Here is a 22,128-nt window from a genome sequence, read left to right on the forward strand (position 1 = left end):
GCACCTGTTGCCATAGAGATTATATGCTCTGTAAGGTCAGTCATCATTTCTAAATCCCCAGGACCTTTTGCAGCACAGGGCATAGTTCTGCATACATATTAGGAAAGTAATAAATAGTTGACTTGATTGGAATGGATGGAATTGAGTAACTTGGGTGCCTTATTTTTGTTTTTAATATTCCTTAATTTATGTCTGTCTGCATTGGGTTTTAGTTGTGGCTTGTTGTGGTACGCAGGCTTAGTTGCCTCACCATATGTGGGATCTTATTTCCCTGACCAGGGTTTGAACCCAGTCCCCTGTATTGGAAGGCAGATTCTTACCCACTGGACCACTAGGGAAGCCCTGGGTGCATTGTCTTGTGTGGAGGAATCGAGATCCAGGTGGATACTGTCTGGATAAGAAGTCGAACTGTTCAGTTCAACTAGCTTATCCAGGGGGAAAGGGGACATAAAAACAGATATGTGTCAAAATGAAGAGAGCCTGCTGAATGGAAGAAAATATTTGCAAATGATAGGACTGATAAGGGCTTAATATCCAACATATATAAACAGCCCATAATATGAAAAAAACAAACAACCTAATTAGAAAGTGGGCAGAAGACCTGAATAGACATTTTTCCAAAGAGGACATGCAGATGGCCAACAGGCACATGAAAAGATTCCCAACATCGCTAGCCGTCAGGGAAATGTAAATCACAACCAGAATGAAATTTCACCACACACTGTCAGAATGGCTATCATCAAAAAGTACACAAATAACAAATGTTGGCGAGGACGTGGGGAAAAGGGAACTCTTCTACCCCGTTGGTGGGAATACAAACTGGTACAGCCACTGTGGCAAACAGAATAAAGGGTTCTCAAAAAATTAGTTTCTCAAAGAACTACCATATGAACCAGAAATTCTACTCCTGGATATATATCCCCCCCAAACACTATTTCAAAAAGTTACATGCACCCCAATGTTTATAGCAGCATTATTTACAATTGTCAACATATGGAAACAACCTAAGTATTTAACAACTGAACGGATAAAGAGGTATATACACACACACACACACACACAATGGAATACTACTCAGCCATAAAAAGAATGAAAATTTTGACATTAGCAACAACATAGATGGACTTGCAGGGTGTTATGCTAAGTGAAATGTCAGACAAGGAAAGTCAAATACTGTATGATATCACTTAATGTGGGAGCTAAAAAAATACATCAGCTAGTAAATATAAGGAAAAAAAAAAAACAAAACAGATTCACATAGAGAACAAAGTAGTGGTTACCAGTGCAGAGATGGGAGAAGGAGGGATAATATAGGGGTAGAGAACTGAAAGGTACCAACTATTATGTATAAAATAAGCTACAAGGATATATTATACAATACAGGGAATGTAGCCAATATTTTATAATAACTATATATAACCTTTAAAAATTGTGAATCACTGTACTGTACACTTGTAACTTATATAATATTATTCATCAAATATACTTCAATAAAAGTTATAAAAACAAAACAGGTATGTATCAAATATTAACAACAGACTTCCCTGGTGGGTCAGTAACAAAGAATCTGCCTGCCAACGTAGGGAACAGGGGTTCAATCCCTGGTCTCGGAAGATCTCACATGTCGAGGAGCAACTAAGCCTGTGCTCCACAACGAGAGGCCACCTCAATGAGAAGCCCACACACCGCAACTAGAGAGTATCCCACACTCTCTGAAACTAGAGAAAAGCCCATGCAACAGTGAAGACCCAGCACAGCCCAAAACAAGTAAATAAATAAAAAAAATTTTTAATGTATATTAAGAGCAATTGTCTCTGGAAGCCACAACAGACACTGTTGGTTGCCTATAATCCAGTACCCAATCTCCATTCATGATCTCCTTAACTCATCTACAATCTCATTCTCCACCACTTTCCAGCCAGGTATGGGCACAGGACACAGCTCTGTCCAGTGCGATGGGAGCAAATTCTGCTGGGCAGGACTCTCAGAGATGCTTTTGTGCTCTTGATTTTAAAAGGGTCAGATTTAGCTGGTATGCCATTTTCATTTTTTTCTTTAAAAAAAAATTTAAATGGAGGATAGTGGCTTTATGATGTTGTGTGGGTTTCTGCCAAAGGATAATGTCAATCAGTTATATATATATATCTCCTCCTTTCTGAACCTCCCTTCCCCCTCCCATCTCACCTCTCTAGGTCATCATAGAGTGCCAGGCTGAGCTCCCTGTGTTATACAGCGGCCTCCCACCAGCTATTTTACACATGATGGTGTATATATGTCAATGCTACCTCAATTCCTTCCACTATCTCCTTCTCCTGCTATGTTCACAAGTCTGTTCTCTACCTCTGTCTCCAGTTTTTTCCCCCTAAAAACAGGATTATCAGTACTTTAAAAAATTTTTTTCTGGATTCCACATATAAATGTTAATATACAATGTTTTTTTTCTGACTTACTTCATTCTGTATAACAGGCTTTAGGTTCATTCACCTCACTACAACTGACTCAAATTCATTATTTTTTATGGCTGAGTAATATTTCATTGCATATACATACCACATATTCTTTATCCATTCATCTGTCATTCTTTCCCCTTCTTCCTATCCAGAATACTATATGCCTGAGGATGCAACAGCCTTCTTGAGATTATCAGAGTCCAGAGCACAAGGACAAGCCCCAGTGTGAGTATTAACAATTGTAATAACATGTACACATTGCCTATTTCACTATTTCAGCAGTTTGCACATAATAAACTATTAATCCTTTCAATAGGCCTAGGAGGTAAAGGCTGTTATTTGAAAGACAATTTTTTAAAGACAAGTTTTAGGTTCACAGCAAAATCGAGGAGGGAGGTGCAAAGACTACCCCACATGCCCTCACACAGCCTCGCCCATTGTCAACATTACCCACCGGAGTAGTTCATTTGTTACAATTGATGAACCTACCTTGACTCATCATAATCACCCCCAAATCGATAGTTTACATTAAGGTTCACTCTTGTGTTGTATGTTCTATGAGTTTGACATATGTGTAGTGAAATGTATCCAATATTATAATATCATGCATAGTAATTTCACTGCCCTAAAAGCCTCTGTGTTCTGCCTAGTCATCCTTTTCCTTAGCCCCTGGCAACCACTGATATTTTTACTGCCTCCATAGTTTTGCATTTTCCAGAATGTCTTATGGAATCATATAGTATATAGCCTTCTCAGATTGGCTTCTTCCATTTAGTGAGGCACATTCAAGATTCCTCCATGTGTTTCCATGGTTTGGTAATTCATTTCTTTTTTTAAAAAATTATTTATTTTTTGATTGAAGGATAATTGCTTTACAGAATTTTGTTGTTTTCTGTCAAACATCAACATGAATTAGCCATGGGTGTGCATATGTCCCTTGATAACTCATTTCTTTTGCACTGAAAAATATTCCAGTGTCCTGAATATACCACAACTTATTCATCCATTCACCTGTGGAAAGATATCTCGGTTGCTTCCAAGTTTTGACAATTATGAATAAAGCTGCCGCAAACATCTGTGTGTAGGTTTTTGTGTGGATGCAAGCCTTCAACTCCTTTGGGTAGATACCAAGGAGCTCGATTATTGGATCGTATGGTAAGAGTATGTTTACTTTGATTAAAAAAAAAACAAAAAACTGCCAAGATGTCTTCCCAAGTGTCTTTACTATTTTGCACTCCCAGTGGAATAAATGAGAGTTTTTGTTTAAAGTTTCCACATCTTCGCCAGTATTTGGTGCATCAGTGTTCTGGATTTTGGCCGTTCTAAAAGGTGTGTAGTGGTATCTTATGGTTCTGGTTTGCATTTTCCTCATGACACATGATGTAAAGCATCTTTTAATGTGCTTATGCTTATTTGCAATCTGCATATCGTCTTTGGTGAGCTGTCTGTTAAGATCTTTGTCCTGTTTTTTAATTGAATTGTTTGTGTTCCTTGTACATATATTTTGGATAATGGTTCTTTATCAGATGTGTCTATTGCAAATATCTTCTCCCAGTCTGTGCCTTGTTTTTTCATTTCCTTGACATTGTTTTCTTGCAGAGTTTAAGTTTTTAATTTTAATGACATCCAGCTTATCAGTTATTTCTTCCATGGATTGTGTCTTTCATGTTGTATCTAAAAAAGCATCATCATATCCAAGGTCATTTAGGTTTTCTCCTATGTTATTTTGTAGGAATTTTATAGTTTTGCATCTTACACTTATATCTGTACTTCGTTTCAGTTAATTTTTGTGAAGGTATAAAGTATATATCTAATTCACTTTTTCACATGTGGATGCCCAGTTATTTCAGAACCACTTGTTGAAAAGACTCCTTTTGCCGCATCACATTGCTTTTGCTTTTTGTCAATGATCAGTTGACTTTATTTATGTGGGGGCCTATTATTTTCATTGCTGTTTTACAGACAAGAAAACTGAAAAACCAGAAGGAGGTTAAGTAACTTTGTCAAAGTCTATGGATAATAAGTAGCAGAACCAAGATTTAATAATGAGTTAACAAGCATCCTTGGTGGCTCAGTGGTAAAGAATCTGCCTGGCAAAGCAGGAGACGTGGGTTCAGTCTTTGGTCTGGAAAGATCCCCTGGAGAAGGAAATGGCAATCTGATCCAATATTCTTGTCTAGGAAATGCCAGGGACAGAGGAGCCTGGAAGGGTCACGAAGAGTTGGACACAAGTTAGAGACTGACGAACAACAACCACCACAATAGGTAACAGTCTGATGCCAACAGTCCTAGATTTAACCACTATGCCACACTCCTTGTCTAGAAAACAGACCCAATTTGGATCCTGGTGTCATGCTTGAGCAGTTGCACCTTTGGACAGCCTATGTTTATATTTTTATGTGCAAAAAAGATATCTCTATCTACCTGTATTTCTTATAGTGTGTGAAAAATAAATCTCTAATTGTTTAATCCACTATTACTTAGAGTTTCTGCTATATGTAGTAGAATACAGTCCTGATGTGCAAGCCATCAGAAGCTAATACCCCAAATCACTTCTATGTGTCTTGGTAGTACATCACTCCCCTCACCCTCCTCCTTTAGAGTGTTAGCTCAATGAAGACAGGGACCACAGCAATCTTGTGTATTTTTGTGCTTTACTACAGTGCCTGTTACATATTAGATGCTCTTTATGTATGTTTGAATAATTGAATAAGTCAATAAATGGTTGATAGCTAAAACTTCAATAAATTGATCTCCTGTTCATGCTTTACTTAGCATCACACTGATTTTTAAACATTTTATTTTTTATTTTTATTTTTTGGCTGCGCTGGGTCTTCATTGGTGTACAGGATTTTCTCTAGCTATGGCCAGCAGGGGCTTCTCTTCATGGTGGTGCATAGGTTTCTCATTGCAGTGGCTCCTCTTGTCTCAGAGCAGGAGCTCTAGAGTATGTGGGTGTAGTTGGGGTGCATGGGGTCAGTAGTTGTGGTTCCCAGGCTCTAGAGTACAGGCTCACTAGTTGTGGCACATGGGCTTAGTTGCTCTGCAGCATGTGGGATCTTTCCAGATCAGGGATTGAACCCATGTCTCCTGCACTGGCAGGCGGATTCATTACTGCTGAGCTACCAGGAAAGCCCCCAGCTTCACACTAATTTGCATTCTCTGTGTATTGGCTGGCTAGCCGAGAGAGAGGATGGTAGTCCTATACCTCATGGGTACATCAGTCTAAACTGGCATGAAAAAAATGTACTATGAATAAATCATCAAGTCCATGAACTATTGAGAACGAAGTATATTTTTTGGCTTTTGTTTCCCTTGCAGTTTTTCTGTCCCCTTTCAGCTTCTTCTTTAGCCATCAGCTCTGACTTACTTTTAATTCCAGGCTGCTTCTAACATCCATTTGTCCTTTTGATTTGTGTATCTCATATACGCTCTTAATTTCTTCCTTGTCTCTCATTATTTTCCTGGACATGCTGCATGGTTCCTCTCCACCTCTGATAGAGTGATTTCTCCAAGGCATAGGGAATTGTTTGCTACCCTATAATGTACCCTGCTTGTGCCATCCTCACCACTTGTTTCAATTTCCTGGTATGATTTATCCAGCAATCAGATCATTGCCCAAAATTGGCTTTGCAGAAAGACTTTAATACATTTGTCATACCCCTTCAGGGATCGCACCCGATTATCATCCAGAGACACTCAAGTCTCCATTTTGCTGATTTTTCACTCGAGCCAGATCAGCCACATGAGCCATTTTGTTTAGTACCAAATTGTGCTATTAATTCTCAGAGTAACGTGCAGTATGTGGAAGGAGTCGAGTGCCTCTGTTGGCAAGAAGGGAATTCTGCTTCTCTCTGGTAACACAGCTCGTTTTTTCTCCCTGTGATGCAGCGGAGGGAGCATTGGAAGAACAGGTGAGCTGGAGCAGAGGCTCATCTCATGGATTTGATGGTCCTGAGCCATTGATCCTCCTGGGGCCTCACTTTTCCTCCCTACTCTCTAAGATATCATCCAGCCCTGCAATCTATGATTTTATAAATAAGAAATGGCAAAATAACTTGAAAAAAATTCATATTACCAAGACAATCTGAAATAAATGTTAGGAAAAAAGCTCAGACTTCCTCTATAACATTTGTTATAAAATTGATCATATTCAATCTCATAGGTGGAGTTCAGAAAAATAGATTGTAAGAGTCAAATAACAGGTTATGTCAGAATCCAGGACTCAAGGTTAGATTCATGACAGGAATGGAGAACAAAGGAATCAAGTACAACCAGTGACTTGGGTGAGGCCCAGGGGAAACAGCCTCTAAAAGGTGAACTGCGCCTGGTGTCTGTCCCAGTTCTGCTGTTTGTGCGCTCTTATTTCCTGACCCCATACACTCTGCTCTCCTGCCTCTCCTGTTAATAAGTATACAATTCATATTTGTTGTTATTGTTATATTTGTTATATAAAAATGTATTTTGATCATTTTTGTGGGAAATTTATAAAATAGGAAAGTATGCATTTCTTCCTTGTTCTTCTCTGATGATCACAGTCAGGTGTGTTGGGCCTTCGTGTACTGTAGAATCTAATCAGTAGCCAGAGTTGATGTGGTCCCAGTCAACAGGTGAATGAGCTCCTGACATTCCCCAGACATTCAAGGTTCCTTCTAGGCAGTGATGCCAGTGGGAGGAGCAGGTGGAAGATTTCAAATATACAACCACATGATTTATTATCTACATGGACTCCATATGAATTGCTAGGAAAAAAATGAATACATCATTCAGAACCCAGAAGCTCTAAAATGTACTGGCTCAATTTAAGCCATTTATACACTTGCTTCTTGGAAGAAAAGCTACAACAAACATAAACCGTGTATTCAAAAACAGAGACATCACTTTGCCAACAAAGACCTGTATAATCAAACCTATGATTTTTCCAGTATTCATGTATGGATGTGAGAGTTGGACCATAAAGAAGGCTGAGAGTTGAAGAAGTGAGGCTTTCAAACTGTGGTGTTGGAGAAGACTCTTAAGAGTCCCTTGGACAGCGAGGAGGTCAAACCAGTCAATTCTAAAGGAAATCAGTCCTGAATATTCATAGGAAGAACTGATGTTGAAGCTGAAGCTCCAATACTTTGGTCACCTGATGCGAAGAACTGACTCATTGGAAAAGACTGTGATACTGGGAAAGATTGAAAACAGCATAAGGGAACAACAGAGGATGAGATGGTTGGATGGCATCACCAAGTCAATGGACATAAGTTTGAACAAACTCTGGGAGTTGGTGATGGACAGGGAAGCCTGGCGTGCTGCACTCCATGGGGCTGCAAAGAGTCAGACACATTGGAGAGACTGAACAACAACTTATGTGTTCCCTCTCCTACACAAACCTATCCCAGATCCCTTCTCTGATGTTGTCCCAAAGTGGCTCCAGTTAGACCATGATTTTTTTTACTTCACTTGCATGGAGTTGCCTCATATGAAGTCCCTTAGTTGTAGTGAGGCTGTTGTGATGGCTAATTTTATGCCTCAAAAATATTACTGTTTTAAAATGTGGCCAGATATTTGGTCAAACATTATTCTGGATGTTCATGAAGGTGCTTTTTTGAATATTAACATTTAAATCAGTGAACTTTGACTAAAGCAGATTACCCTCCACAACGTGGGTGGGTTTCATTCAATCAAGTGAAGGCCTGTCTAGAACCCTGTGCCTCTCCTGCCTCCGCAAAGAGCAGTTCCTGCCAGCACATGACATGAAACTCTTCCGTGAGTCTCCAGTCTCCAATCATGTGAGCCAATTCCTTAACATCAATCTCTCTATACATTCACACATCCTGTTCTGTTTCTCTGCAGAACACTGACTAGTACAGATTTCCATGGCTAGTCATATACATAGAAAGCTCCTAGGAAGAGAGAAACAAAAAACCTCCTGTCCTTGAAGCGCAGGTGCACATAGTGGAAGATTACCCTCGTGCAAAATTTCAAGTCTTGGAACCAGAACCTTCAGCTTAGATGACCCAACTGGCTGAGAAGCACAGTTGCTGCCTTATTTGGTAATACTAGTTGTTTCTAGCCACTGCCTTGGGGTATAGAATGCACTGAGTCTGTGATTCTATGCTCCTTTGACCTGGCAGAGACTCACTCAGCATGGGCTAAGTTTAGGTGCAGCTCTTTGAGATAATATGCCAGAAAATTTGGAAAACTCAGCAGTGGCCACAGGACTGGAAAAGGTCAGCTTTCATTCCAATCCCAAAGAAAGGCAATGCCTAAGAATGCTCAAACTACCGCAAAATTGCACTCATCTCACACGCTAGCAAAGTAATGCTCAAAATTTTTCAAGCCAGGCTTCAACAGTATGTGAACAGTATGTGAGCCGTGAACTTTCATGTTCAAGCTGGATTTAGAAAAGGCAGAGGAACCAGAGATTAAATTGCCAACATCTGTTGGATCATGGAAAAAGCAAGAGAGTTCCAGAAAAACATCTACTTCTGTTTTATTGACTATGCCAAAGCCTTTGACTGTGTGGATCACAATAAACTGTGGAAAATTCTCAGAGAGATGGGAATACCAGACCACCTGGCCTGCCTCCTGAGAAATCTGTATGCAGGTTAGGAAGCAACAGTTAGAGCTGAACATGAACAACAGACTGGTTCCAAATCGGGAAAGGAGTATGTCAAGGCTGTATATTGTCACCCTGCTTATTTAACTTATATGCAGAGTACATCATGAGAGATGCTGGGCTGGATGAAGCACAAGCTGGAATCAAGATTGCCGGGAGAAATATCAATAATCTCAGATATGCAGATGACACCACCCTTATGGCAGAAAGTGAAGAGGAACTAAAGAGCCTCTTGATGAAAGAGGAGAGTGAAAAAGTTGGCTTAAAATCAACATTCAGAAAACTAAGATCATGGCATCTGGTCCCATCATTTAATGGCAAATAGAAGGGGAAATAGTGGAGGCAGTGAGAGACTTTATTTTGGGGGGCTCCAAAATCACTCTGGGTGGTGACTGCAGCCATGAAATTAAAAGATGCTTGCTCCTTGGAAGAAAAGCTATGACCAACCTAGACAGCATATCAAAAAGCAGAGACATTACTTTGCCAACAAAGGTCCATCTAGTCAAAGCTATGGTTTTTCCAGTAGTCACGTATGAAAGTGAGAGTTGGACTATAAAGAAAGCTGAGCACCGAAGAATTGATGCTTTTGAACTGTGGTGTTGGAGAAGACTTGAGAGTCCCTTGGACTGCAAGGAGATCCAACCAGTCCATCCTAAAGGAAATCAGCCCTGAATGTTCATTGGAAGGAGTGATGCTGAAGCTGAAACTCCAATACTTTGGTCACGTGATGTGAAGAACGGACTCATTTGAAAAGAGCCTGATGCTGGGAAAGATTGAAGGCAGGAGGAGAAGGGGATGACAGAGGATGAGATGGTTGGATGGCAACACCGACTCAATGGACATGAGTTTGAGTAAACTCCGGAAGTTGGTGATGGACAGGAAGGCCTGGCATACTGCAGTCCATGGGGTTGCAAAGAGTTGGACATGACTGAGCGACTGTACTGAACTGAACTGAACTTTGAGAGAGAATGGGGCCCAAGCTCACACTCTCACATACTTGTCCTATTTATACTCTTTGTGATACTTCAGGAGTAATCCTAAGGAGAAGGAATTTTGAACTGAGTCTCAGGTGTCATTCTTTCCTAGTCTAGTGCCCATGCTCAGTTGCTTCAGTCGTGTCCGATTCTTTGTGATCCTATGGACTGCAGTTGACCAGCTCCTCTGTCCATGAGATTCTCCAGGCAAAAATACTGGAGTGGGTTGCCATGTCCTCCTACAAGGATCTTCTAGACCTGGGGATTGAACTCACATCTGCCTGCATCTCCTGCATTTCAGACGAGTTCTTTATCTACTGCATCACCCCGGAAGCCCTTCCTAGTCTAGAACTCAGACCAAATAGTATGGTCCAAGCACATGCAGTAATGCCAAGTCCTATAACTTTCCATCTCACAGGGACCTGCTGCTCCTTTTGGTCAAATTTCAGGTGCTCTTGGCTACCTTACCTTCCTGTTCAAAAGGATGCAAAAATTTTGCAGTTTCCACCTCCGTACTTTACCTGTTTTTTTTTTTTTTCTACCAGGTCTTTGCATTTTGTACCCATTGCCTTAAATTCAGTGTCCATATCTACACTTTATTCTTGAGTCCTTTCTCTTCTCTAATATGATTGGTTCTTCCTCTGATCAGTCCTGCTTATTCAACAGAAGATACCCTGAAAGAGGGCATGGTAACCCACTCTAGCATTCTTGCCTGGAGAATTCCATGGACCAAGGATCCTTGTGGGCCTAGGGCATAGGCACAGTCCATAGGGTTGCAAAGAGTCAGACATGAATTGAAGCAATTTAGCATACATGCACATAAAGAAAAACAGGAAAATCACCTGTTATCTACTACCCAGCTCCTATTAATATACAGTCTTGGACAACAAAGTGAATAGTAGTGCCCATTTACTAATATTGGATGACTGGGGGAAGAGAAAATTTCAGATATGGATGTCAGGGTTTAGGGGAAATGAAGAATCCAGTTTTAGACAAGTTTGGGATACCTATTAGATATCCAAGTACAGAAATAGAGTAAGCATTTTCATATAGGAATCTGGAGTTCAGGGGAGAAACCCAAGTTGGAGTTAGAACTTGGAAGTTATCAGCACATAGGTAAATGTAAAGCAATGGGCAAAAGAGGTCATTAAGGGAGTATAAAGGGAAAAGAGTAGAGATTTGAGGACTAAGTTTTGGGCCCTACAGTGTCTAGAAGTGGGGAGAAGGGAAAAGAACCAGTAAAAATGACTGAGAAAGAGTGAACAGGGAAGTAGGAGAATAAGAGTGTCAAATTTCAGAAACAAATGGAGGAAGAATTCCAAGAAGATGTAAGCTATTTATCTGTCAAATGCTGCTGATAAGCTCTAGGAAATGAGGACTGAGAATTGGCCAATGGAACTGGCAACATGGTCATTGGTGACTTGAAGAACAATTTTGGTGGAGCAAAGCCTGATTAGTGGGGGATTCTGGAAAGACTGATAGTAGAGACCAGTACAGTGAGTTTAGATAAATCTTCCTAGGAGTTTTGCAAAAAAGGAAAATATATGGGTTGTGGGATGGAGGATGACTTGGTGAATCAAGGGAGGATATCTTTTTAAATGGAAGATATTACATATGTTTGAATACTGATGGTATGATCACAATACTGTACTCCATTTATCGATGTACCATATTTTACTTGGTACATTTACTTGAGGATGAGATGGTTGGATGGCATCACTGACTCAATGGACATGAGTTTGAGCAAATTCCAGGAGTTGGTAATGGACAGGAAAGCCTGGTATGCTGCCGTCCATGGGGTCACAAAGAGTCAAACATGACTGAGGGACTGAACTGAACTGATAGTTTACTGAACCAGTTGTAAATTAGAACACATTTTATGTCCCCAAGTTTTGCTATTAATAATGCCGCACTAAACATTTGCTTTATTGACTATGCCAAAGCCTTTGACTGTGTAGATCACAATAAACTGTGGAAAATTCTGAAAGAGATGGGAATACCAGACCACCTGATCTGCCTCTTGAGAAACCTATATGCAGGTCAGGAAGCAACAGTTAGAACTGGACATGGAACAACAGACTGTTTCCAAATAGGGAAAGGAGTATGTCAAGGCTGTATATTGTCACCCTGCTTACTTAACTTATATGCAGAGTACATCATGAGAAACGCTGGGCTGGATGAAGCACAAGCTGGAATCAAGATTGCCGGGAGAAATATCAGTAACCTCAGATATGCAGATGACATCACCCTTATGGCAGAAAATGAAGAGGAACTAAAAAGCCTCTTGATGAAAGTGAAAGAGGAGAGTGAAAAAGTTGGCTTAAAGCTCAACATTCAGAAAACGAAGATCATGGCATCTGGTCCCATCACTTCATGGGAAATAGATGGGTAAACAGTGGAAACAGTGTCAGACTTTATTTTTGGGGGCTCCAAAATCACTGCAGATGGTAATAGCCATGAAATTAAAAGACACTTACTCCTTGGAAGAAAAGTTATAACTAACCTAGATAGCATATTGAGAAGCAGAGACATTACTTTGCCAACAAAGGTCTGTCTAGTCAAGGCTATGGTTTTTCCAGTGGTCATGTATGGATGTGAGAGTTGGACTGTGAAGAAGGCTGAGCGCCGAAGAGTTGATGCTTTTGAACTGTGGTGTTGGAGAAGACTCTTGAGAGTCCCTTGGAGTGCAAGAAGATCCAACCAGTCCATTCTGAAGGAGATCAGCCCTGGGATTTCTTTGGAAGGAATGATGCTAAAGCTGAAACTCCAGTACTTTGGCCAGCTCATGCAAAGAGTTGACTCATTGGAAAAGACTCTGATGCTGGGAGGGATTGGGGGCAGGAGAAGAAAGGGACGACAGAGAATGAGATGGCTGGATGGCATCACTGACTCGATGGACATGGGTCTGAGTGAACTCCGGGAGTTGGTGACGGACAGGGAGGCCTGGTGTGCTGCGATTCATGGGGTCGCAAAGAGTCGGACACGACTGAGCGACTGAACTGAACTGAACTGAAACATTTGCAATATTTCAAATGCAAGTGAGACACTACTTGAAAAATTACTTGGATCAATAAATGATCAAAGAGGTGGTGTACCCAGAAATTTGGCCTCTGTACCCCTGTACCAAGGGCTTCCCTGGTGACTCAGTGGTAGAGAATCTGCCTTCAATGCAAGAGACACGGGAGATGTGAGTTTGATCCCTGGGTCAGGAAGATCCCCTGGAGTAGGAAATGGCAACCTGCTCCACTATTCTTGCCTAGAAAATCCCATGGACAGAGGAGCCTGGGCCTACATTCCATAGGGTCACAAAGAGGTGGCCATGACTGAGTGGCTATGCACACATGAACCACTGTACCAAATTAAATCTTGGAGACAGGGTTTTGGTTAAGTAGAAGTTTTTATTGCTTTGCCAGGCAAAGGGTACCACAGAGGGCAAATGTCCTCAGAACTATGTGTCCCGACCTGAAGGGGATGGTTAGGAGTTTTATAGTAAAATGGTTCAAAGAGGAGGGCATAATCAGCTCACAGACATTCTCAAAAGAGAATGATGAGTGAATGGTGAGGAAACTGGGAGTCAGCATCATCAACCGTTTGGTTCCAACTGGTCTAGGGTCTACATACTTATGGGCGGCACAACATTAATTCCTCCCACCTGGTAGGGGTTTCAGTATCTGCAAAACAGCTCAAAGATATTGTTATGTATATCCCTTGGGCGGAACTGCCAAGGCAATACTGTTGTTTCTTGATTGCTTCTCCTTTGTCTCCACATCCCTTCCCTTCTCAGATTAGCAGTTGTTTGACTCTGTCCTGTGGAACTCAGGGAAGGTTAGGATGCTGAGGGAAGCCTGTTTCCCTGCAAACAAGAATGGGGAGAGGGCACATAAAGGCTTTTGTGCCCAGGAGCCCCACAGGGTCCTGCTGGTTTCAGTAGGAATGCTCACGGACCCCATTTAGGTCAGGTGCCCTGTCCCACTTCTCCAGTCAGTAGGGGGCTGAGATGTGTGATAAAATGGCATTCCTGCAGTAGTAGTGGCCTCCCCAGCCCCAACCCTCCTTCCTTTCCGCAAGCAGTACCCTACCCCACCCCCAGCGCACCAGGCCAGCCGGCACTGGCCGCTCTGCTCCTGGCGTGCCAGCTCCCGGGCCAGCTTCCTGGTCACGAGTTGCTCATGGGTTAAGTCCACAGCATCCGCTGCTTCAGTGATCCTGGTTAATGCGCACATCAACTGCCTCTGCGTGGCCATTGTGATCTCTGACACTTGCATGCCTCACTTCAGCAAGGCCTGGAAGATGACGTTACTGGAGTGGCTTGGAGCGGCCAGGTGCTTCTTCATTCCCGGCTGCTTCTTGGCATCACACCTTTCTGCTAGCGGGGCCGGGTGGTGGGGGTGGGGGGGGCTGGTGCAGGGGCACGAGGCAGGCACGCGTTATAGTAGCCCCACTCAGCCATTGGTTGACGCCACAGTGGGCCCCTCCCCCAAGCAAGCGACCGTTAGTGAGCAACAGTCCACCGGAGACCGTTAGTGGTCCCACCCAACCATTGGTCAGTGCCGCGGTGGTTTCCGCCCCCTCCCCTCCTATATAAAAGGAGCCCGAACCTGGCTTGAAAGGAGATAGTTTTTGGAGAGGCGGGTGTGTCATCATATCCGTCTGCTAGCTTTCCAATTAAAATCGTTATTCCTTGTTCCAACAGTTCGTCTCCCCTGATTTACTGGCCTGTCGTGCAGTGAACAGGATAAGTTTGGGCTCTGTAACGTTTCCACCACAGGAGAAGGGGAATTTCCACAAAGGTGAGTGTGTGGCAGTTGCTCTGCACAGTTTTCCAAAAACAGTGTTTATTATAGAATCCTTGAAAGCCACTGTTTGCAGTTCCAATTCTTAAGATAAATTCCAGAGTGAAATTAATGGGTCCAAGAATATAAACTTTTTAAAGGCTGTTGCGAAGCCCTTTTCCAATCTTCCTGCCCTCCTGCTGAAACGAAGTGAAGTGAAAGTTGCTTGGTCCTGTCTGACTCTTTGTGACCCCATGGACTTACACAGTCCATGGAATTCTCCAGGCTAGGATACTGGAGTGGATAGCCTTTCCTTTCTCCAGGGGATCTTCTCAACCCAAGGATTGAACCCAGGTCTCCCACATTGCAGGTGGATTCTTTACCAACTAAGCCACAAGGGAAGTCCAAGAATACTGAAGTGGGTAACCTATCCCTTCTCCAGTGGATGTTCCCAACCCAGGAATCAAACCAGGGTCTCCTGCATTGCAGGCAGACTCTTCCATCAGTTGAGCTCTCAGGGAAGTATATTAGACAATCATTCCATTTCCCATCTCAGCAGTGACTACTGAAAAAAAAAAAAAAAAAAACTCAAGTATTTGAAAAGTGGAAAGCAGTTTCTTGTTGCCTCGATTTTACTAAGATTCACTTATCAACAAACTTGAATCCAAACTGAAAATTTGCTTTAACCAGCACGAGCTCTAAGAGTCCACTCATGGGGCTGTGGCAGAACTGAAGGATGCCTCCGTGGTTCTGCAGCTCTTTCCACGCTGGGCAGCACTGCAGCTGAATGTTTCTAAACACAGCCCCAGAGACCTGTCTCCTTTCACAGACCTCAAGCTTGAATTGCTGGAGAGCACAGGCAGGGCATCTCTATCCATCCCTCTCAGGGTCCCAGCAAAGAGAAAAGACCAAGCAGATGCCTGGGGAGCCCAACTCAGTGCACCAGAAAGTAAATTTCAGCTTTGGCTTGGGATTTCTTTTGTGTCCTCCATTCACCTCAGTGACTTTTCCTGTCAGCTGAAAGAACACTCTGGAGGCCACGGAAAGCAGCAGCCGACAGTGGCTACACTGCAGGTCATCCCAGCTCAGCCCTTCTCCTTCCAAGGTGCTTGTTTGGATGTCAGTATGATCCATGAGGCATGTTTCCATTCCAGGCACCTTTAACCCCAGCAGCCCCCGATTCCCTAATACACGAGCATTGTTCCCAGACTATTTGCTGCAATGAGTGAATTCCTTAGGAGTGAAAAATGGACCTTTATTCTGAAAAGGAGAGAGGAGGAAGGGTAATAGTTTCATCTTTAAAAGTTCCTCTTTAAGTCTGTGGTCTATAAGACCAGTATTCTTGCCTGGGAAATCCCATGGACAGAGGTTCCTGGCTGGCTGGAGTCTATGGGGTCGCCAGAGTTGGACATAACTTAGTGACTAAACCACCACCACTATAGGACATTTACAAGCTCAGAATTATGCAAAATTCCATCTTTCATCTCATGATTAAACTGCCAGAACTTGGATCCTGTGCCTTACCATCAGAGTGTATTTTGATTCCTTTATTGTATTCAGGTAAATCTCACGACCTCTTGGGCTTCCCTGATACCTCAGTTGGTAAAGAATCCGCCTGCAGTGCAGGAGACCTCAGTTCGATTCCTGGGTCAGGAAGATCTGCTGGAGAAGGGATAGGCTACCCACTCCAGTATTCTTGGGCTTCCCTTGAGGCTCAGCTGGTAAAGAATCCACCTGCAATGTGGGAGACCTGGATTTGATCCTGGGTTGGGAAGATCCCCTGGAGAAGGGAAAGGCTACCCACTCCAGTATTCTGGCCTGGAGAATTCCATGGATTAGTCCAAGGGGTTGCAAAGAATCAGAAACGGCTGAGTGACTTTCACTTTCACTTTCTTTTCATGACCTCTGCTTCCAAATGTGTAAAATAAGGAGAATAATGGGTATCATTTTTCCTGGCTGTTATTAATACCTCTATGAGTGGATTTATATTGTGTTTGCTTCTAATGGTGAATAGAGCTTTGGATAACTAAGGTACACTGTATGCTGTCATTTATTTTCTGGCTTTTTAGTCAATTATGAATTCAGAGGCCTTGAAAAAGTTTAGAAAAAATAAACTCCCTCAATATTTATTAGTTCTGAGGTAAGACAAACTTGGGTTCAAATCCTAGATCTCCCACTTTCTAACTACATGTACATGCTAGTTAGTCATGTCTGACTCTTTGTAACCCTGTGAACCATTCATGTCAGGCTCCTCTGTCCATGGGATTCTCCAGGCAAGAATACTGGAGTGGGTTACCATTCCCTTCTCCAGGGGATCTTTCTGACCCAGGGACCAAACCAGAGTCTCTCGCATCTCCTGCATTGGCGGGCGGGTTCTTTACCACTAGTGCCACTTGGGAAGCCCCTTCTAACAACATAGATCATGGGCAAATTTCTTAACCTCTCTTGGCCTCAGTTTCCTCATCTACAAAGTGGAGATACTGGTTGTGTTTACCTCATGAGGTTGTTGAAAGTTAATACATGTATTGTATTTTAATTTGTATTTGTATTTAATTAACATGTATTAATATGTGCCAGAAATATTTGTTCGGGTTTTTTCATTACAAGCAAAAACTTTGTTTGCTCATATGGAAAAACCCAAGTGGACCTTTTGGCCAACCTATCAAAATGTTTGGCACATGAAAAGTGCTTGATATTGGTTGGCTATTATTATTTTAAAAATTATTGCTAGTTAGAGCTGAGGCTCTGACATGAGATAGACCTTGGTTCAAATGTCAGGTCTCTTGTTTGTTTAATGTCTGTGTACCTCATTTTTCTCATCTGTAAAATGAGATGATAACAATACCACCTAACCTCATAGGGATGTTGTAAGGAATAAATGAAATAATGTAAGTAAAGTGCATGGTACAGACTGTGTGGTCTGTAAACAGTGATTTTACTACTGCTCCTTCACCTGGGTCCACCCTAAGGCAAGCTTATGAAGCTTGGGAAATACATTATCTGGACCCTAGTACTGACCCATCTGCCTTGGCCATGATCTCCTCTCCCTTTCATCAGGTCATCCATACATTCTTCCCTCAGCCCCCAGTCAAAACCCAGGACAAGTTTAGAGAATAAATTTTAGTCTGTGAGACATCTATCTCAAGGGTGTTTGCAACTTAAGCCCTATTTTGAGTGGTAAAACAAGGCTATGGTCACTCCTAGGTAATTTTAACCATCAGTAACCAGCTACTTCTTCTCAAGCAACTGGCTTTTTCAGGACTCTTAATATAGCAGTACTTTGGTGGCAGGTCTCAGAGAAGGCCAGACCTGAACCGAATAGGAATTCAAAGTTAGGTGTACTATAAGATGACATATCAGTTAGGAATTGTGTTCAGTTGCTAATACAAGAAGCCTGTAGGCAAAAATTTTAGAGAAGAGATGGGGGTCTTTACTTATGGTCCGGTGGCTAAGACTCCCCACTCCCAATGCTGGGGGCCCAGGTTTGATATCTGGTCAGGGAACTAGATCCCACATGCCACAACTAAAGATCCTGTATGCCACAACTAAAGATCCCACATGCTTCAACTAAGATCAAAGATCTCACAGCCAAAATAAATAAGTAAATATTTTTTTTTAAAAAAGAGAGAAGAGATGGTATCACTGTGACAGCATTAGGGACCTGAGCATTAGAAACAGCATTATGTTCTGCTGTTCCATCCTCATCTGCATCTTCTATCTTTAAAGGGCTCCGTGGGCTTGATGTTGCTACTGTAGGTCCAGCCATCACATCTTCTCTCCATAAAAGAAGAGAAAGAGCAAGGGTCAAAAGAGAGGCCTTATCTTGCTAGTTCAGTTCAGTTGCTCAGTCACGTCCAACTCTTTGCAACCCCGTGGACTGCAGCACGTCAGGCTTCCCTGTCCATCACCAACTCCTGGAGCCTACTCAAACTCATGTCCATCGAGTTGGTGATGCGATCCAACAATCTCATCATCTGTCGTCCCCTTCTCCTCCTGCCTTCAATCTTTCCCAACATCAGGGTGTTTTCCAATGAGTCCATTCTTCACATCAGGTGGCCAAAGTATTGGAGTTTCAGCTTTAGCATCACTCCTTCCAATGAATATTCAGGGCTGATTTCCTTTAGAATGGACTGGTTGGATCTCTTTGCTGTCCAAGGGACTCTCAAGAGTTTTCTCCAACACCACAGTTCAAAAGCATTAATTCTTTGTTCTCAGCTTTCTTTATAGTCCAGCTTTCACGTTCATACATGATTACTGGAAAAACCATAGCTTTGACTAGATGGACCTTTGTTGGCAAAGTAATGTCTCTGCTTTTTGATATGCTGTCTAGGTTGGTCATAGCTTTTCTTCCAAGAAGCAAGTGTCTTTTAATTTCATGGTTGCAGTCACCACCCACAGTGATTTTGGAGCCCCCCAAAATAAAGTTTCTCATTGTTTCCACTGTTTTTCCCCAACTATTTGCCATTGGTGATGGGACCAGATGCCATGATCTTAGTTTTCTGAATGTTAATTTTAAGCCAACTTTTTCACTCTCTTCTTTCACTTTCATCAAGCGGCTCTTTGGTTCTTCTTTGCTTTCTGCCATAAGGTTGGTGTCATTTGCATATCTGAGGTTACTGATATTTCTCCCAGAAATCCCGATCCCAGCTTGTGCTTCATCCAGCCCAGTATTTCTCATGATGTACTCTGCATATAATTTAAATAAGCAGGGTGACAATATACAGCCTTGACATACTCCTTTCCTGATTTGGAACAAGTCTGTTGTTTCATGTCCAGCTCTAACTATTGCTTCCTGACCTGCATACAGATTTCTCAGGAGGCAGGTCAGGTGGTCTGGTATTCCCATCTCTCTAAGAATTTTCCACAGTTCGTTGTGATCCACACAGTCAAAGGCTTTGGCGTAGTCAATAAAACAGAAGTAGATGTTTTTCTGGAACTCTCTTGCTTTTTCGATGATCCAACAGATGTTGGCAATTTAATCTCTGGTTCCTCTGCCTTTTCTAAATCCAGCTTGAACATCTCGAAGTTCACAGTTCATGTACTGTTGAAGCCTGGCTTGGAGAATTTTGAATATTACTTTGCTAGCATGTGAGATGAGTGCAGTTGTGTGATAGTTTGAGCATTCTTTGACATTGTCTTTCTTTGGGATTGGAATGAAAGCTGACCTTTTCCAGTCCTGTGGCCACAGCCGAGTTTTCCAGATTTGCTGGCTTATTGAGTACAGCACTTTGACAGCATCATCTTTTAGGGTTTGAAATAGCTCAACTGGAATTCCATCACCTCCACTAGCTTTATTTGTGCTGATGCTTCCTAAGGCCCACTTGACTTCACATTCCAGGATGTCTGGCTCTAGGTGAGTGATCACCCCATTGTGGTTATCTGGGTCATGTAGATCTTTTTGGTATCATTCTTCTTGCTAAGTTGTCTTCTTTAAGCAGCTCTACTGAAAGCTCCACCCAAATTTTACACTTATATATCCCTAGCTGAAAGGGAGGCTAGGAGAGGGAGACTTTTGGCTGAACATATTGGAGCTCTGAATAAAGTCACAATTCTGTTACTGATGAAGCAGATGATAAAGAATTATGGGTAGATAGCTGCTGTCTCTAACACAGATAAAACCAGCTACCCTCTTTATTTTGTTTTGTTTTCTTAGGGCTGAGTGTGTAGGCATGCAAACTTGGTAAAATGAGATCATTACCAAAAATAAGTGGCTTATTCTTAGCTATGCCCTTTCTACTTCCTTCTTGGTAGTTTCATTGCAATTTGGTTTTTAAACCTGAAGTTGCTCTTGTTAAGATCTTTGATCTTCCAGTGTCTAGATTTAAAGGATCCACTTCAATACATGTATTTCTTGAATTCCTGTATCTTGATACCAGTGAACACCCTTTGGTCTTAAAACCATTGACTCCCTCCTGCTTCTAGCTTTCAACACTTTCTTCATTGTCTCCCCAAGCTCCAGTTCCTATCCCAAACGTCTCTTGTCATCTTTCTCCAACAAGCTTCCTAAGAAATGTGCAGTAATTCCAATGACTATATGCTGCTGCTGCTGCTAAGTCGCTTCAGTCGTGTCCGACTCTGTGCGACCCCAGAGACGGCAGCCCACCAAGCTCCCCTATCCCTGGGATTCTCCAGGCAAGAATACTGGAGTGGGTTGCCGTTTCCTTCTCCAATGCGTGACCAAATCTGTACTTCCAGCTCAAACTTCTCTCTTGAGATCCATAATTACATATTCAAAAGCTAATTGGGCATCTCCACCTGAAAGACTCAGAGATCATTCCAATTTAATTTCAAAACTGACATCATCATCTTCTCCTCCTCAAATCTATTCCTCCATCTTTTTCTGTTGAGGGCACCCTTCCCACTCCAGGTACTCAACTGGAAACATGGATCTCATTCCTTTCCTTGTCCTCCCTCCCCACAAGCAATCTTAAAATCCCACTGTTCTGTTTCCTTTATATCTCTGGAATCTGTCCCCTCCTATATTCTATATCATTCCTTCTGCTCTGGTTTGCATGGGCTCTGGTTTGCATGGTCTTTCTCAATGCCTTTTTTGGGCAAGAGTAGGCAGTGCTTTGTGCTCCCAGATTTCATGATCTCTGTTCCCCTGCAAGGAATTGGAACATGGCTTCCAGCAGTGTAAGCATGAAGTCCTAGCCACTGGACCACTAGGGAATTCTCTTAATGACTTTTGTAGTAGCTCCCTTATTGCCTTCTCTCCTTCATCTCAAATGCCTGCTTTGCTTTTAAAATGCAAATATAATTTTGTTGTTTCCTTGATTAAAGATGTTCTTTGGCTTCTGATTAGGCAAATATGAAATTTAAAACTGAAACATGGCACACAGGAATCTTCATGATATGATCTGTTTGTCTTGCCTCATCTCCTAACATTTTCTTCTGAGTATTGTACCACCAAGACTTTACGTGAAGTCCTACATTTATCAAATGGTTTAATTCATTCATTCATTGAACAAATGTTTATTGACCACTTACTGTTCTGGACATGGCAGATACAGCAGTGAACAAAACAAAATCCTTGCCTTTATGATGCTTCCATTTCTGGTGGTGGTGAAAGGCCATAAACAAATACCTAATATGTCAGGTGGTGATAAGTGGCATAAACAAAAATAAAGAGACTCAGAGTGTTGGAGGGAGTTGCTGCTTTAGATAAAGTGGTCATGGAAGACCTCTTTAATGAGGTGACTTTCAAACAGGGACCTGATATGTGAGAGGGGGGATGGGGATATGTGGGGAAAGGCAGATGTCAGGGAGGTTGCAGTGAATGGAAGGCTTTGGGACAGGAGGGTGTTTGGTAAGAGCATCAAGGAGCT

At 42.2% G+C, this 22,128-nt stretch overlaps 1 long non-coding RNA gene across 7 annotated transcripts in view; it reads left to right on the forward strand.

The window, feature by feature from the left end:
* Positions 1 to 2,654: 2,654 nt before the first annotated feature.
* The window catches only part of LOC133247857 (uncharacterized), a 68,519-nt gene continuing 49,045 nt past the window's right edge, over positions 2,655 to 22,128 (forward strand). For 2 of the 7 annotated variants that reach the window (XR_009736531.1, XR_009736534.1), the window contains exon 1: positions 14,579 to 14,818. This is a non-coding gene — a long non-coding RNA (uncharacterized LOC133247857). The other 5 variants (XR_009736535.1, XR_009736533.1, XR_009736532.1 and 2 more) reach the window with 5 other exon arrangements.

Source organism: Bos javanicus, chromosome 5 (assembly GCF_032452875.1).
Source record: "Bos javanicus breed banteng chromosome 5, ARS-OSU_banteng_1.0, whole genome shotgun sequence".
In the NCBI taxonomy this organism is placed as follows: domain Eukaryota; kingdom Metazoa; phylum Chordata; class Mammalia; order Artiodactyla; family Bovidae; genus Bos; species Bos javanicus.